Here is an 18186-nt window from a genome sequence, read left to right on the forward strand (position 1 = left end):
AATAATAATAATAATAATAATAATAATAATAATAATAATAAAGTAAAATGCTTTTGAAACACATTTCCTTCGTGCAGCGTCCTCTCCTCTGCCGGATGTTTGCAGTCCTCGTGCTGAACGGAGCTGTTTGACAGTCGCGCGCGGCCGTCGGGGCTTTACGGTAGTGGGAGGGTCCTGGAGAAGCGTGGCCGGCCGGCTGGGCGTGTTTTGCCTTTGTGTTTGCGGTCCTGTCCGGGCTGTCAGCTCCTGCACGGCGCGGCGTCAGACGGACTGGAGTCTGGGCGACCGCGCGCATCAACGCCGCAGCCGCACGCGCACACGCAGCATCCCCGCGGGATCACGCAGCTGGCGGAGCCTCTGCTCCCCTTGGATTTTACCGCGTCGTCTCCGCAGACCGGAGCCGGTGGAGCCGGTGCAGCCGGCGGAGCAGGAAGGTCAGGCGCGGAGCAGCGAGCCCCCCCGGACCCCCGGACCCCCGGACAGCGCACCGGGACCCCGCCCGGTGAGCGGCCGCACAGCTGCGGGGCGCCGCCGAGCCGCATGCAGGTAACCCGCAGCTGGAAGCAGAGTGCAGGAGTTTGGGGGTGACCCCGCGCTTCTTCAGCTCCATCACTGCTGCAGAGGCGCCACTTTCACACACATTTTGAGTCACTTCAACAAATAATCCGGAGCTTCCTGTCATTCTGACAGTCTTTATTCAGCTTTTCATCACACTGGATCACATTTCAGTCACTAGAAGTTGTCATCCTATGGATGAAAGTTTGTTTTTATTGTTTAAATCACTCCTCAAAATTTGTAAAGATACCTAAAGCATGATCTACTTCAGTCTGGTCAGTTAAAATATGTAATGAAGGATGAATGATTTTTATATGTTTAAAAGTTGTTATCTTATTAGAGTTTCTTTTTTAAGAATAATCCATGGACAGTCTGTTGTATTTCTGCAAATAATAACCTGCACATATCTAAAGATGAAAATGAAAAACAGACAGTTTTCCAACCCTACAGTTTAGAAACCCTGGAGTCTATTTCAGTCTATAATCTGATTGAAAATGACAGCGCTTGTGTTGATGATAGATGTATTTGTGAAGCTATGTCACAGTATGGATCAGGTTCCCAACAGTTTCATCCTCCTCATCCTCCAAAAAAAAAAAAAAAAAAACCCTCACTCCTGACTGTTCCTCCATCTCGCATCATTTACATTTAATTCCAGACTCGACTGTGAGTCTTTACTCAGTCACATTAGGTAGCAGCCTCCCAACACCTAAACTGTCTTGAAGGGAAATTATGCAGCAGCAGCAGCAGCATCACGGCCCCCTGTAGCGTCTCCCCCCTCCCGGTGAAATTCATTAAAATCAGCCAGAGTTCATTTAAACGTCGGTTTAGTTTGTCTGCTGTCATCTAAAATAGTGAGCACAGTTTTTTTTAGAGGGTTGTGTCACTTTGCCGAGCTGTGCCGTGGTGTAATGCTTCATCCCACTTAAGAGTATCATAGAGTAATGTTTCCTCGTGGGACTTCTCCTCTGCTGATAATGGAGCCCCCCTGATTCAGAGCTGTTAATGAACCTCTGCTCTCTGTTATCTCTGCAGCCATAAAGTGATCCTGGTAATAACAGAGTTTGATAATGCCAGGGAGGAGAGCGTGGGGGTGGAGGGGGTGGAAGAGGTGGAAGAGGTGGGGTCTTTAACACAGTTACCACGAGAACATTGTTACTAAAAGCAAATGAGGGCAGAGACGAGCAGCCTGGTAATGTCTGTGGTGAATATATTAGCACAGTAAAAATCTGTCATTAGGAGTTGGTTGGAGTGTGTCTGCTGTGCGCTCCTTAGGGACCTGCACACACACACACACACACACACACACACACACACACACACACACACACACACACACACATACACACGACTTGCATTCATTTCGTGCAGACTGATTTTTAATGCAATCATAAGCCTAATCTTACCCCAACAAGCCTTCGCCCAAAAAACAGAATTAATTTACTCGTGCGTGCTTGGTTTTCGTCCCCACACAGATACCAGGTCTACATAATGTGAGTGTGTAAACAGGTTTAGGTGCCGTAAGAGAAACACCAATTACCTCAGGTTGTTCTCTCTCTCCAACCTTCACTGTACCGACTGTAACCTTAACCTAATGTCATCCCACTGTGGAATTAATTCATCATTATGTTGGAGCAGTGTTTAAAGCACTGACCCCTCAGGAGGAATATTCCGGCTCTGACCCCACCAGTCACTGGGTTCATCTGAACGGTGAGCTTGCATATTTTCTTCATACGGATCCCTCGAAGTTTGAACAGGCCCGTTGAACTGATGATGACTCTGTGACGGTGAGACTGTGGCTCGTCGTCTGGTTGTGTTTTGATGGGTCGGAGACCCATTCGAGGGGCCGTCCTCCACTCAGTGCCCTTTAGAACACCTAAAGCCAGGATGTCCAGCTTTTTATCTTGTGGGAGCTAGATGGGGAGCAATTCCCCATCTTCCCTCTGTCCATATGCTGAAGTGTCCTTGAGCAAAAAAAACTGAACCCAAATTATTATGGATTGTGTGGCAAAATTTACAGAATATGCTCAGATCTCCTCTTCTATTTCTAAAAGACACATAATATACTCACACTTCAGGATGCATTTCTACAGATTCACCCTCACTTTGTGGTGTTGATGCTAATGCTACTTGCTAACATGCGCCTGATTTGTATCCTTTGGCTGTTTTTAAAAAAAGGGGGTTTATTTGTAATCGTTACACTTTGCAGAGTCATCCTGCGGGCCCCAGCGAAGCCTCTGCCAGGCCAGTTTTTGGCCCATGGACTCTATGTTTGGCACTCCTGATCTCTGAAGCAGCTTTAGGTGACTTTTTGTCCGTAGCTCCAGTCCTGCCTCGACAGCGTGACTTCATGTTGATAATGTAATACATCTATTTTCACTCATTCACTGAAGGTGGAGCTGGAGTGTTTGACCATCATGTGTGGTGGAGTACATTCAGAAGACGCTGAGGTGCTGATCAACCTGCGCTGATCGTCCTACAGAACGATTCAGACTCTCAGCATGCTGTGAGCACCTTTAGACGGGATTACCGTCTCCTCTCCTTGGGTATATGACAGAACAAGCTTTCCATGTGATTTGCTGCCAGTCTTCTCTGCAGATCTTCTCTATCTGTGTCTGAAAACATCTCCTCAGAGACGCCAGAGAGGGTTAGAGTCTGCGCTCCGGCTGGGCCGCTCCAGAGTGAGTCTCTCAGTCAGTCCTGGGTTTTGATGCTCACTGCAGCTAAGGTCACGGTCCACTTGAAAGGTTGCCCTTCAGTCCAGTCAGAGGTGCTGAGTGCTCTGCATTGGTTCTAATCACGGATATTTCTTCATCTTTCACTGCCACACAGCTGGTGTGGCCGTGGGTTGTTGATTTTCTGCTCACAGATCAGTAGATTTCTGCAGCGATGTTTGGAAGTATTTCCACTGCTCACAGACTTTCTGTATTGCTCAGCTTCTCTATCACATCTTTTTTTTTTTTTAAATCAATCTTCCCCTCTGACTTCTCATTCCATCTGTGAAGAGTTCCGGTTGTTCCGTCTTCTTCCTTTTGAGAATCACAGAATAAATCAGTCTGCTCTTGGAAACCTCAGAATAGCAACATGTTAGTGTAGCTGCAGAGCCGTGGCTTATCTCTGACCTCTGCACAGTCCTTTTGACCTGATGCTTGACCTGAGACCTTATTTAGACACTGTGATCGTTCCCACATTACTGTATCTCCCCACTGCTTGGGCCTGTTTGTGTAACAACAGATTCAAACATGATATTGTGTACCCACACACACACAGAGGCTGATCTACTAACACTGAGACAAGCAAAATAATACAGTTTAACTCATTTGCTCCAAGAATTTAGAATATCGGGTGTGTGTTTCCGATGTTGCAAAATAGTGAAAGAAATTTGTGCTGGTAGATTAAGTGAAATTGTATGCCTTGTTTCTGATTGTGCCTGTTTTTAATGCATTGCTGTAATTGTAATGAGAAGGAATCCCCAGCTGACTTCAAACAGTTTTTGTTTTCAGAGCTTATTATGAGCCTTTTCCTGTATCGCAACACTTCCACTTCTTACAATCCTTCCTGAATCTTTTCTTTTGCTCTTCTTCTTCTTGTATAAACAAAGAAAATGCATGAAAAACCCTCATCTGCTAGCTGTTAGTGATACGTCCCTTGTGATAATATTCTCGGTTGATCACTTGCAAAATGCACACAAACGAAATGGACAATCTGCGTGCGATTTAGCATGCTACATATAGGTTCACAGAAAGTCAGACCCACTGAGTTCAATCAGTGCGTCGGAGCTGATCAAAGATGATGGACAAAATTCAGAGCTCACTTTGAAGTGTCGTAGCAAAGAGTTTGAATCTTTGCTCTTATAGAATCAGTAAAATAGACTTTATATCAAAGAAAAGTCAGTCTGGCTCTTTTTTCTTCAATACTCGGTCCAACTTCTCCTCTGCATGAATTCTTGATCGCTGTGGAAGAGATCAGCCCGTGGATCAGCTGAGATGAAGCCCGGGTTGCTTTGATAGCAGCCTTGTTAGCACGGCTCACCAACGCTCAATGCTATTACATTTAGTGTTGAACTTCTGAATAATTTGGGGACTGTGGATAAGTGGAAAGCCCTGCTGGAAACAGGAAATCAGTCTAATGGACGTAGGAAGTTTACAGAGAACATAACAGGACAAATGGTGACTGAGGACTGGATTGGAAAGCTCTCCACCAGCATCCTTCAGCTTCTTGACTGAATTTGGTTTGACAGTCTTCTCCTGGCTGAACTTCCTCCCTGACTGTTGTCCCATAACTTCCCGTTAATCTTCTTTGAAATACAGGAGCTCTTACCAATCCGAGTGTGTCTCTTGGAGGCTGTCATTAAAGTATCGTCTCCCACGTCTCCATACTGCTGCTGACTTTGACCCATAAATTAATATGATATACACAATATGATGTGCTGTATACTGTATCAGTGTGTGTGTGTGTGTTCGTGTGTGTGTGTGTGTGTGTGTGTGTGTGTGTGCAGGCTTGCGTATGCTCATGCATATTCACATTTCAGCGTGTGCCTGTGCTCATCACGCATGATGGGTGTGTTTGTGTGTGTGCTGCTCAGCCTCTGGATGGAGAGAGGGGACGCAGAGGGAGAGAGTTGGAGAAGGAGGATGGGGGATGGAGGGCAAAAGAAGAAACGATAGCGAGGAGAAAGAGGTTGAAATGAGAATGAGGGGGGAGGAGAGACAGGACTTGGAGGGAGGGAGGCTTCTCTCCGGTGTTTTTCCTGCTCTAATTTGCTTTGACAGCAGCTTCATTGGCTCGGGCTCTGAAGGAGTCTTCGCTCTGTGGAGAGAGAGAGAGAGAGAGAGAGAGAGAGAGAGAGAGGGAGAGACTTAGTATCTTTACTGTCTCTTCAGCATGCTTTAATTGGTGATGCTACAGCGACCACAATCAGCCTGATGTAGTTCTGTAGTTTTCGTATTGTTAATTATGCAATATCCCAACTGTTTATCTGTTTATTATGAAGAATGCATGTATTTCTGTTAGAATAAACAGGACCACCGGGGTTCATGATGAGCGCTTCCTATTATTTATGAACTCGTGCATTGTACTGTCCCTTTGTACGAACCTCAGCGATATATATTTAATTGTATATCACAACAAAAATATGCATGAAGATCAGCTCTAATCCATCTATTCATTTGAATAATACTGACTCTGACAGTGAAGTGAATATAAATGAATTACCTTGGAAAGCTGTGTATTTTTTCTGAGCTTCCCATCTGCCCAGGCTCTTCATTATAATCTGGGCTTATTACCTCCTGAATCCTGCAGACAATGGATTGACCTTCACGTCTCACAGTCAACACCACCACTAATTCCCTACAACACTGAGTTATTTTGCATTGGAAAGGGTAGAGCTGGGTGCGATTTGCAGGCGTACACATCCCTCCTTCCCTGCTGCAGGGGGGGATAAACCATATCTGCTCACATTGTGACTGAAGGTCTATTTAAATTAAGCAGAGCTGTTTCCTCTCACTCATTAAGAGTGAAAGTGGAGAGATTAACGGGAAACTCACTCTGCATCCAGGTCACCTCACAACAGTGAGAAAAGTTCCTATAGTTGTTCTTTTTTTTTTTTTTAAATAAAAGATGTTCTGTAAGCTATCAAAAGAAAAACATCTTAACAAAAATTGTAGTTTTTCAGTGTTTTTGATTCCTATGACTTGTTGTTAAGGAAAAACAAATAATAGAGATTTGAATTTAAATCACATGGAAGTTTTACTGTTATAGAGGATATAGAAAAACAAAGCTAAATATTTCCCATAAGCAAAGGTGCAGAGTAAAAACTCAGTTCTATCATTAAAAAAGAAAGAGTTCTAGCAGGAGCAGACTGAGAGGTGAAAGCATCTACCTTGACAGGTCGGGGTTAGAGCATAGTAAAGGCAGTTAATGCAATATTTATTTGGAATCCCTTTGAATTGAAGTTAAAAGTTCACCCTGTAGGAAAAGGCTGGATAGAGAGAGATTGAGGAAGATTGAGATTTTTTTTTTTTTTTTTTTGGCTGGTGAATCCCAGGATAACCTCTGTACAGGGGTGTGAGTGTGTGTGTACATGCACGTGTGTGATTGTGCGCCCAAATCTTTCTTAAACCAGTGAGTGTTTGTGGTTTAATTAATGTGAACTAATTTATACTAAGACCATTGTAGAATACCACCACCTGCCTGCAGCAAGAATCAGTGTGTGTGTTTGTGTGTGTGTGTGTTTGCTTTTGCCTTCTTTTCTGCACTGTTATTTCTGCTTATTACAACGCGCAGCCTGTTTTTACATGTCAACAATGTGACAATTAGGCTTTAGCCCCAGCTCTGCTTTATGATGTTTCCCAGACGTGTGATAACACACACACACACACACACACACGCACACACACGCCTGAGGTTGGCTCCAGTCCCGAGCTGTGTGTGTGCGATATGCGTTATCTCTGGGCTCCTCCGGGGGCTCGGTGGGTTAGTGAGACGATCATGTACTCATGTGTTCATTTGCACATACGGCCTTTGGCAGCAGAGGAGCAACAGCCCTCCGGAGCAGATGGATGATGGGATAGGAGGTCAGAAGTAAGTGATGAGCGGAGCTGGATGCGGGTGAGGCGGCGGCGGCGGCGGCTGAGGGATGGAGCCGACACGGTGACAGATAGCTGCAGGACAGAGGGAAGTATGTCTTCATGTAGCACCCTGTGGGGGTCGTATGTCAGCTGTCACCGCACTGTGCGCTCCCAGCCCAGACCTTCTACCTGCCATTCCTCTTCCTGATGCACCGGCCACGCTGGAGAAATTGAGGTGAACACTTGATTCATGCCCGAGAGAAACTTCACCTTGACAGGATTTTATTTTTTAAAAAGGGATCCTAGAATTTAGTCTTGAAATGAAACCTTGACTTGGGATGACGCATTGCTCAGAGAGAAGAAAGTAAGACCAGCAGGGCTGGATGATCAAAGGCTGCAGAACGCCGAGGTGCCACAATTAGTTTGATGAGAATAAGTTGAAATACATAATTTACCCCATCAATTTAACGACTGTGTCGTCTTGATCCAAGATTGATGGCAGCAGGAGAACCAGTCCATCTCAGAGACACACACTTGTACAGTTTACATTGTGCAGCTGTGTGTTTTGAGCTGTGAGAGAAATGTACATGGAAATTAACAGCTCAGAATCAAACCGAGGATATTCTCACTGTGAGGCCACAGTACCAACCACTACCCCGCCATACAGGTTAGTTATATTTCCACCGTATCATTTGCTCTGTGATCTTTTCCTTGTGATCTGAGGGTTGTTTAAAGACTAAATTTTACTGGCTATTTTGCTTTTTGTACATGCTGAGTGAATCAAGTTTGAAGAGATTCAGTTATTTGAAGCTGTTTGTGAGCCTCTGCTTTCAGTCTGAACTTCATCAGATCTGCTGATGCTTCATTTCAGCTTCTGTGTGCATCTGAAATCAATCAAAGTGCTCCCAATTTGTGTAACCAATATAATTTGCCAAGAAATCGGATTCTTATGTATTTTCTCATCCTTGCATTATTTCTCATTTTCCTTTATTAGGTTTTGTGGGGGAAATTGTTTGGCACTCAGTGTATCAGATGGACTTTTCTCCCTAAAAAACTTTTTTCTTCCGTTTGTGCTCGACATGCTGCTCCACAGTTCACGATACTAAACTGTTGAAGCTGGATAGGATCTGTTGGGTGTTGATCTCATTCAGCAGATGTGAGAAAACACTTTATCTCACACATGGCTTATTCTTAATAACCTCAGGTTTCTTACACGTTTGAAAGCCTTGGGAATTAAAAATATGAGCACAATACTCTAAAGTTTTCCACTTTCCTTCTAATTGATAGTGTGTGATATTCCCTCACACATCCTATTGATGATTGATGTTACAGGTTTTTTTCACATCTAAAGGTGATGATTTACTTTTGTTGGCTCCGTCAGTGCATTTTGAACATAACCTTTAATGATGCTTGAACTGCTCCATAATGCAAAGCATCAGCTGACACCTGTGGAGAGATGTGACTAAAGTGCACATTTTTTCCCACAAATTCCTTTAATTTGTTTCATAATTTTAATTTTAGTTCTATTTTTGTATATATTGGTTCTTTAATGTGCTTTCATACCATTTCTTCAATTCTCTTATCGCTACTGTGTGAGTTTTAGGTCGACCCCTAACAAGAGGGAGCAGGTTTAACATGAATATGCTGGAAAAAATTTAATAAACATGAATGGTCATTTACATCAATCCCACACGGGTTTATTATGTGTATATTTCCAGTATCAAACAGCATTTCATTATAACAAACAAGACAAGAAAAAAACAGGGAAACAATCAGGGCAAAGCAAAGTATGAGGAAATCAAACAATTCACAGAAAAGATGTCAAACCGCTCAGATTGTTTCTCCATCAGATGTAAATGAAGCATTAATAATCTTGAAGATCTGCACCCGAGAGGCGCAGCAGATGCTTCCTCTGGTCGGCTCACCGTAGACCACCTCCCTCCTGTTCATCCTGGTTTTCACTGCTCTTGTCCCTGAGCTGGGTTTTGTTCAGGCGCCTCTTTATCGTCCTTTAAATGCTGTGTTCGGTCGTCTTGACTGCATGTTTCCCTCCTCTAGTAAAACAACTCCCGTCTTCATCTACCGACTGAATGAGCCGGTGGATTTGACTGAATGGATCATAATCAGTACGGGCAGGTTCAAGTGTGGCAGCAGGAGCAACAGCATGTGTGTGTGTGTGTGTGTGTGTGCGCGTGTGTGTTATTTATAACTGTTGTGAGAACCTAAACGTGTTTACACACTCACGTAATGGGGCGCTCATCACCCTCATGGTGGCCTCTGAAAGGAAAATCACGACGTTTTGAAGTGAAGACGTGAAGGAGGAGGACTGTGGAAGTGGAGGTGAGAGGAAGTCTGCATGAATAGAACTAATGTCAGTCAGTCTCTGGAAAGTATGAATATAGAAGAAATATATATTTGTGTGTGTGTGTGCCATAATAATACATACACTCTGACAGCTTCTTGTGTCTGGGGATGAGATCTTAGAGAGCAAAGGATTGTGGGTGTTGGTTCTCCTTGACTGCTTCTGACAGTGTGAAGGAGGGAGAAGTCAAGACAGAGAGAAAGAGGATGATAGCCTGTAATTAGTGCTGCGGGCCAAACAACTGCCACATACCACATCTGGAAATGACAGAGTGCAGTGTGGACTCTCTCTCTCTCTCTCTCTCTCTCTCTCTCTCTCTCTCTCTCTCTCTCTCTCTCTCTCTCTCTCTCTCTCTCTCTCTCTCTCTCTCTCTCTCTCTCTCTCTCTCTCTCTCTCTCTCTCTCAGGCTGTGTCTCTTGGCCCTCCAGTCCACTCGGGTCAGGCGCCGTTGTTTCCAAACCACCGAACAAGAGAGGAGTTTCTTCTACTTTTTATATCTCTATTTTGTCCATGCTCCTTTTCATTTCTTCTCCTGTGGAACGCTGTCCTTCCAGTCTTTAAATCCGCTGCTCCGGCCTCTCATGAGCACCCTGTGATCAGTAAATGTTCAGTTTAGTGCTTGTGCTGCGACGTTCCTCCACTTCACCCTTCACCTTTCACCCATTTCATCCATCAGAGCACTAGCTGCTTGTTGCTGGGGTGTTACTTCAGTTGAAGTCACCATCACACACACTCTCGTCAAACACACCACCTTTGATTGTGTCGGTCTCACTGGCATCAGCAATCTATCTTTTATTATTTTTTTTATGTCATGGTTTCCGGGGAGAAAACTGGAATAAATGATGAGAATTATCCACGGACAAGAAAAAAAACAAACACAAACAAGTGGATGTTGTGGCTGTGAGACCAGAGTGCTGCCTGTCTTACATTATCATCATTTATGTGGCTGAATTAGTATGTCAAGTCATTTCATGTACATTTGATCCATCGTTGTTCTGTGTTTTATATACATTCAATCAAGCAGTAACTCTATTCTAGACTACTGCATGGATAAAGTCAGCGTCAGTTTCCACAGAGATGTGAAAATGTGTCGTGGTTATGACTCACGTGGGCAGATCCTGGTTCAGTTGCTCTGGAGTTTCCATGTTCTCTCTGCTCAGTGTGTGAATGCCTCTCTCTGTTTCCCCTGTGATAAACCGATAATCAAGTCAACATATGAAACACATCCTTTTTGCTGTATTATTTGATGATATTACGCAGTCATCTGTGGATTTTTTACCCTGTTCTGCATGTAAAGCAAGCAGAAAAGAGACTGGAGACATGACTGATGAGTCTTATTCTCATCTCTGTTTGACTCAAAGCTCTTACAGCTCTTCTCCTCCGCACACTGTGTTTATTAAGTGCAGCGCCGGCACGATAAGGCCTTCATCTTCAGCACATGTCAACTTATCCCAGACAAAAAAAAAAAACTGTCAGAAGTGGATTAGTTTGTCCTCTGCTCTGATGCTCCCAGCTCAACTAAAACAGCAAACAGAACATCAAAATAAGTTAGCGTTTCTATTTGGTGTAATTAAGAAAGATGTAAGACAGTGCAGCAGACTGAGGTTTAGGATCAGTCAGGCAACGGATGAAACCTGAGCAGTTGTTAAGTTTGGTGAGCTGAGGCATCGGGTTCGGGCGAGAGGAGAGCCCAGTCAGTAACACTGGATTGGATTTGATGAGTCACTCTAACCAAAGACTTTCATCATCATTAAACATAAGAAATAAAGACCTGTGCTGTTCCAGGGTTACTCAAGGAGCCCTTTCTGTGTGGATTTTAAAAATTAAGCGATTATGAAATGGATTATTAACGTGAATATCAATGTTAGATGATCAGCTACAGTTTCAGCTGCAGAGATGACTTCATACCGGGCAGCTTTAATAATAATCTTTATTTCAAACAGCTGTAACGAAATAAGACCAGGCAAGCATAAAAACAAAGTAGAAAATTAAAAAATCAAAAGATGCAGCATACGAAACTGTGCGCATCAAAATTTACACAAACTATTGCAACGATACCATCTCAGGTAAATCTATAGCTGCTTTTCTTCAGGCTGACTAGGACTTATATAACGTGACAATGAATCATCAGCTGAAAGAAGAAGAAGTGTTTTCACACCCATTGTATACAGCTGTCTATCAGGCACTATAATAATTAATGCCAACTCTTTTTCTTCATCTATTCTTCAGTAGACAGTTCGGCTGCTTCATGTTAGCATCTTGTGTTTCCAGTATCGTTTCTGAACAAACCCCGGTTGTCTCAGAGCAGGTGACTCTGAGCACATTATTCAGCCTCAATCTTACATATTTGCTGACGTTTTCACTCAAATTAGCTCAGTGTCTTATGGCACAAACGTGTGTGGTGTTTGTGTGTGTTAATGGAACTGATATATATCTTTTGACTGGACTGTGAGGGGCGGCCATCTATAAATCTGAGTGGGTGTAATGTGTTGTGCTCTGATGATTTGCTTTACAGTTTTACACTCAGGTCCCCCCCTCCACACACACACATACACACACACACACACACACACACACACAAACACACACACACACTCAGTGTGATGGATCGCAGGGTGCTGGCCAGTTGTCTGCTGTGTCAAACTATTTTCTGATTAGCTGGCAGACATTCAGTTTGTATCTGACAGTGTTCTCTATGAAAACTATTGAGGTTAAATCCTGAAGTCATAACCAATCGGTACCAGCTCCAGTGTGTTTTATCCACTGGCTCCAAACCAACGCAGCTGCTCTCATAGAGCTGGAATCGATAACGCCTGTCAGGTGTCGCGAAGCTGAAGACGCGCTGCACGGTGCAGTAATCAGTCACTTTAATAAGAACAGGCAGTCGCACCAGCTCAAGAAAACTGGGGATTGAAAAAAAGAAAAACACAAGCAGGAAACCAGCAGAGATTCAGCAGAAAACTGTATTGCTAATTTTATAATCAGTGGCTGGCGCACTGCTGCCGAGCAAAGTGTCATTACAGTAATTTGTTTCTGTATAGTGCATTATTTCCAACACTGCTGTGTGAAAAATGAACGGCAAACAGTAGAAGGAATTAATGAACATTGTGCTGAATAATTTCAATGTTTTTTTTTTATTGTAAAGAGAAGGCTTTATTCAAGATGTTTCGTTAACCACAGTAACAAATTTAGCCTCAGTGGTGAAAATAGGTAGAAAAATATTTTTAGGTTTTACAGTAACTTTCACATTCTGGCTATACTAGAGGAGAGAGCGGTTCTCATGTTAAGGTTTCCCTCGAGTCGACACAAAACTCCAAGTTGCTCCCGATGATTGTGTGAAATAAGGGGTGAACACGGCTGATAAAGTTACAGTGAAGCAGTAAAATACACTCTATGAGGAAAGTAATGTACTGTCATGTAACACTTCCTTCTTGTCAATACGTCCTATAAATGGAGACCATCTGAAGCCTGGGTTATTAAGGATAATTATTCTCAGTGTGCTCCCTGCCACTCCAAAGAAGAGAAATTATTTATCATGTTCAGTAGACTGCAGCATGACCTGCTGTCCATCTGCACACTTTGGTAACATTCTGAGCTTAACATAAATCACATTCAATCTCACTGAAAGACAGAAGAGTCAGATCTACTCAGGAACTATTACAAGTTCTCTAAAGTACCAAAAGATCCATCCTGCAAAGTGAAAACTGAGTTTGACTGTAGCTGTGCTAATACTTTCCATTAATATTTATGAACTCTCTAAGTTTTGGGAACACGGGGCTTATACTATCGTGGTTGGCGCTCTCGCCTCACAGTGTAAATCTCAGAGTTTCCTTCGGGTGCTGAGGTTTTCTCCCGCAGTCCACAAGCATGCATGTGAGGTTAAATGATGACTTGAACTTGCCCATGGCTGTGAATGAGTGTGTGCTTGTCTGTCCTACTATGTGTGTTTGCCTTGTGATGGACTGGTGACCTGTTGATTTTGTCCTCTGAACTCACCTCACTCCGGCGCCTCGCCCTGCACAGGACGAAGCGGTATAGAAGACCGATGGATGGAAAATCTGCTGAATAGGTTAGAATTTGGATACATGTGACTGTTTGTTCGTATGTTATGGAGTCTGACACACCCGGGCTGGCTGGGCACAGCGAGGCGCTTGACACCTAAATGAAGCAATCAATCGGAGTTAAGACACTCTTAATCTGACTCTGTCTGCAGCCAGAAGTATTTCTGGATTAGTTCCTTCAGAATCTTGACAGCAGTGTGTGTGTGTGTGTGTGTGTGCATGTGTGTGTGTGTGTGTGTGTAACAGTGTTAAGGCACACTGAAAAATTGATGGGAGCTTTTGACCAGTCTTTGCCTTCAGCTGAAATAAGAACCCGCTGGATCTTATATAACTGGAGAAACTGCTGATCTCTGAGCTGTGCTGCTTTAAAAGTCACAGCCTTCTGAATTATAAGTTGGGCAGCAATGTGTATTTTCCAATAAATGAGCTTTCTATCAAAGATAAGCAGGAGCTGTTTGAGGTTTGCCGTATCGAACCGTGTGGAGTTTGTGAAACATTAACCTGGAGAAGACATGTCGGGCTTCTCCATGTGTTTGTCAAATAACCACATATCTTATAAATAGTAAAAACAAAAAAGAAGGAAGAAGAATTCATGAATATGACAAAAGTGGTTCAACAAGGGAAGAAATTGAGTAATCATGAAAATCTTCAGCCACTTTAGACACATCCATACATTCAGGTTTGAGCCTTTAAGTTCTGCTGAGCAGGAAAGTCAGAAATGTGACTTGGATGTGATGCTGAGCAGGAAAGTCAGAAATGTGACTTGGATGTGATGCAAGTCTTTTGAATGCCATTTCTGAACTGCACACATCCATGACTGTTTGTTTTTCAAGAGAAACCTGCTTTTACAGTCTATGTATAATGTGTTTTCACTTCAGAAAAGTTTTGTGTTTATTCTGTGACTTCTTGAGATCAGTGTCCGTTTACAAGGAAACGGTAGAAACACTGAACATTAGGCCAGTTTCATGTTGGGCTACCAGCGGGTGTTTGCTTTTGTAATGGAATCACACACACACACTCATGCCTCACGCACAGGGAACAGTCTGCTATAGACGTTAACATTAGTGAGCACCGAGACATTCGTATGGACGGACGACCGAGTTGGATTGTTGTTACAGTGACTGACTATAAAACTACCAGGAGAATCTGGACTGGGAGTCTTGACACTCTGGATGTGCAAAAGCAACTATTTACTAAAGTCATGGTGCTCGTGCGCAGTAGCAGTGTTTCAGAGAAGTTGCACTTTTCCTCTTTTCCTCGAAGATAGAGTCAAAGCGTTTTCAAAAAAATGTCTTCAGTGGCTCTGAACACTGTTATATTGTAAAGTGACAACAAGAAGACAATGAAACTGTTCTGTTTTCGCTTGAAAATGTCACTTCAATAGGGCCTTAGTTATAAGTTCAGAGTTCTGAAGTTTAAACAAAAAGGAGCGCTCCTTGCAGGAGATAACTAGTGATCGACAAGTGCAGCTCTGAATTCCAAGCAAACCTCTTCCTTTTATGGCTGCCTGCTTAATTCGAACCATTGATGGTGTATTAAAGATGGACGGTACTTACGTGACGTTCCCTATAGCGTTCTGAAATCCCGTTCTGGAGCTTCCAGCAGGACGTCTCCATATTGAACATTTGAAAGTGGGTGTAAATGTGATTGGTCCCGCCCGTCACATGAAGGCATCACGTGGACGGAGGAGGCGCTGTGATAGGGCGATTTATGCAAACTTTAACTCGTAATATAAATCAACAGATGATTTATGTGAAAATCACAGTCTGGTGAAGCCAGCATGGTTGTAGAAATGAGTGATAGAGATCAGAACATGTTCTGAAACCGGGTGCTTTATATATTTATTTTCACTGTGAAATTTGGCATTTTTGAATGGGTTCCAATGAGACCCGGCCTCTTTTTGAAACCAGCATCATCTCCCCCTCTTGGAATGTCCTCAGGATTACAGCTTTTCTGCGCTTCACCATTAGCTTCACTTTTCACCAGCAGAGGTTGGCGATTGGTTTGAAAACACGACTTCTTTCCACTGGTGTGCAGAAGTCACCGAAGGATAATGGAAGGGTTTCTGGGTTCGCAGATGCAGTAAGATGTGTCTCTGTGGAAAAGCAGGTTCACTCTTCAAAGGTCCTGGATGGGACCAAACAGGACTGGTTGTGGCAGCAGCCCAGGACCAGCACCAGGTTCTCTCTGCTGGTAAAGAGGTACGGTACTTTAGAACAGTTTCAGTCCAGGCTTAAGAAAGGTATGGCCTTGCTAAATGTGACTTTTTCTTTGTTCCTCTGTGGGTTCAGCACTGCTCCTCTCTGTATGCTGCCAGAAATGAGAGTGATTAGACACCTTTAAGTAATGCTGAAGCGAGTCTGTGGGTGTTATCCCTCATCTTGCAGCTGAAATTGGAAATGAAAACCACTTTTCCATTTGGACCCTGCTCAAAGGGCCTGAGGGTCCCTGCAGTTCTGTGAAGGACTCTCCGTGAGTCTGACTAAACAAAGGCTGGCAGGATGTTTCTGTTCTTTTTTTTTTTTTTCAAATAAATTCTGCTCTTGACCGAATGCCAGTGATGAGAGGCCAGATCTGAGGGAAAGACGGGGACCTCTGCCTCACGTTTGCCAAAAAACTTTTCACCAGCCCTGTGTGCAGCAGCAAGCCGGACCATTGACACAAACGTATGCACTGCAGCAAGTGAGAGCATTAAAAATGGATTTTGTGGTGTAAAAAAATAATAAGATAGTGGAAGATTTGAAGATGAGGTCGTTTTACATCGGTCAGCTGCTGTCAGCCCCTCAAATCCTGATCCAGAGTTCATCAGACTGTGGTCACAGAGGTTCACTTCAGCTGTCCAGCTGTGTTCATAGAGAGAAAAACACACAAGCAGCTCCGTCTCAGTCCCCACCCCTCGTCCTCGCTCTGCCCCCTGTCCTGCTCTTCTCACCTCAAACACTGTCTGACCCTGTTTTCATCTTATTACTCACTTCATGCTTTATCCTCCTGGTTCTTTTCGTCTGTCCCTCTCATCCTTTCTTCCACCTTTGTCCCATCGCCTCTTCTCACCTGTTATTTATTCTTTGCCCTCATTTTCTATCCTCACCTTTGCGTCATCACCATTGTTTCATCCTCTGCCTTTCATCCTCCATCCTAAAACTGCCTCTGTCCTCTATCATCCTCTTTGCATTCCCTCTTCCTTTTCCTCTTGTCTTCCCATCAACTTCTGTCTTGGTTGCAACTCCTGTCCTTGTCCTTTTCTTGTCCTCACCAATCAACTTGAGATCATTCAAAACACTGGAGCTTAAAAGAAGATCAGGGACAATAAATGATTTTGTCTTAGCGTTTCTTCCACTGGTTCCCAGACCCTCTGATTTACACTGTTGTTGTGAAGGAGCAAAGTTTGCACGCTGAAATACACAGATCCTCTGAACACTGTTACTGAAAGGCTGTTTCTGCTTCAGTGTGTTCATTGAGGTTAAAAATGGAAAGAAAACACTCATCCATCTATCTTCTATGCCAGTTTATCCACCGCAGTGTCACAGGGAGCTGGAGCTGATCCCAGCTGATTGGACAGGTTGTCAATCAGAATACAGAGACAGACAATCACACACTCTTACGTTCACCTGCAGGGGCAATTTTATTCCAGTCGACGACACATCTATTTTTACACCTGCAACAAGCAGAAGCACCTGAAGAAAACCCTCACATTCACAGGAGGAACATGCAGACTCAGACTGGTTACGTTCTCACTGTGAGGCGACAGTTCTGACCGCTACGCCGCACGCTGAAATGTTCACGTTGACTCTGTGTCACTTTTGCTTTCAAGGCGTTTTCTGACAGAGTAGAATCTGAAAGCGTCTCTGTCCTTTGTGTTGCAGCGTGAGTGGGTGATGCGCTCAGCTGCATTGTGTCTGTTTTCTGGTGCTTCTCCAGCTCCGGAGGAGCCGTGTGATTACTGTCGGCGCCGCTGCGTTCCGGCCCGTCACACACTGAGTGTAGCTGTGATCGCTGACCTTTACATACCGGATCTGTATGTATGTGAAGTGAAAACCTGCTTCTCTTGTTAATTGTTGCGTTGCTGCTTGGCGGAGTCCCCCGCAGGTGTAGCGTGACGGTGCAGCGCCCCGGGGATGATATTGACGAGTCCTCGGCGAGCGTCTGCTGCGGCTCTGCGCTGCAGCTCTGCCTCAGATAAGAAGCGAGATTTAAAGGATTGTTCAGACATTTTGGCAAATCGGCTTGTTTTATTTTCCTTATTATTTTTGTGTCAGATGAGGGGATTAAGTAGCGATTCATCTCAACAACAGGAGGCGCGAAGCTTAACGTAAAGCACATCAAAGTGACTTTATTCAACCTGTTTCAGTGAAAAAACACTTTCAGCTGAGTTATGGTGTAATACGCTGTCTTATATTTTGTCACAGCCAAACACTGTTTTAAAGGACTTTGATTCTTTTTGTCATCAAGTCTTTTGATGTGAAACTGTATTACCACTGGGTTACTGCTTTGAAAGTATATTTAGTTATGAATATTAATGACGAGGGACCTGTCCAGGGTGGAGCCGGCCTTCACTCAGAAGGGATCAGCTGTTCTCCTGTTGTCACCAGATGTTGTAAAAAGTGGTAGAGAGGATGAATGGATGGGTGGAAACCATGGTACT

At 43.8% G+C, this 18186-nt stretch overlaps 1 protein-coding gene across 2 annotated transcripts in view; it reads left to right on the plus strand.

Annotated features, from left to right (window-relative positions):
• The first annotated feature begins 281 nt into the window (after positions 1-281).
• dok4 (docking protein 4) overlaps positions 282-18186 on the plus strand; it is a 75384-nt gene continuing 57479 nt past the window's right edge. Inside the window, exon 1 of one of the 2 annotated variants that reach the window (XM_030083187.1) lies at positions 282-546. The gene's annotated coding sequence lies outside the window, so the exon portion shown is untranslated. The remainder of the gene's footprint in view (positions 547-18186) is intronic. The other variant, XM_030083276.1, reaches the window with a different exon arrangement.

Source organism: Salarias fasciatus, chromosome 1 (genome assembly GCF_902148845.1).
Source record: "Salarias fasciatus chromosome 1, fSalaFa1.1, whole genome shotgun sequence".
NCBI lineage: Eukaryota > Metazoa > Chordata > Actinopteri > Blenniiformes > Blenniidae > Salarias > Salarias fasciatus.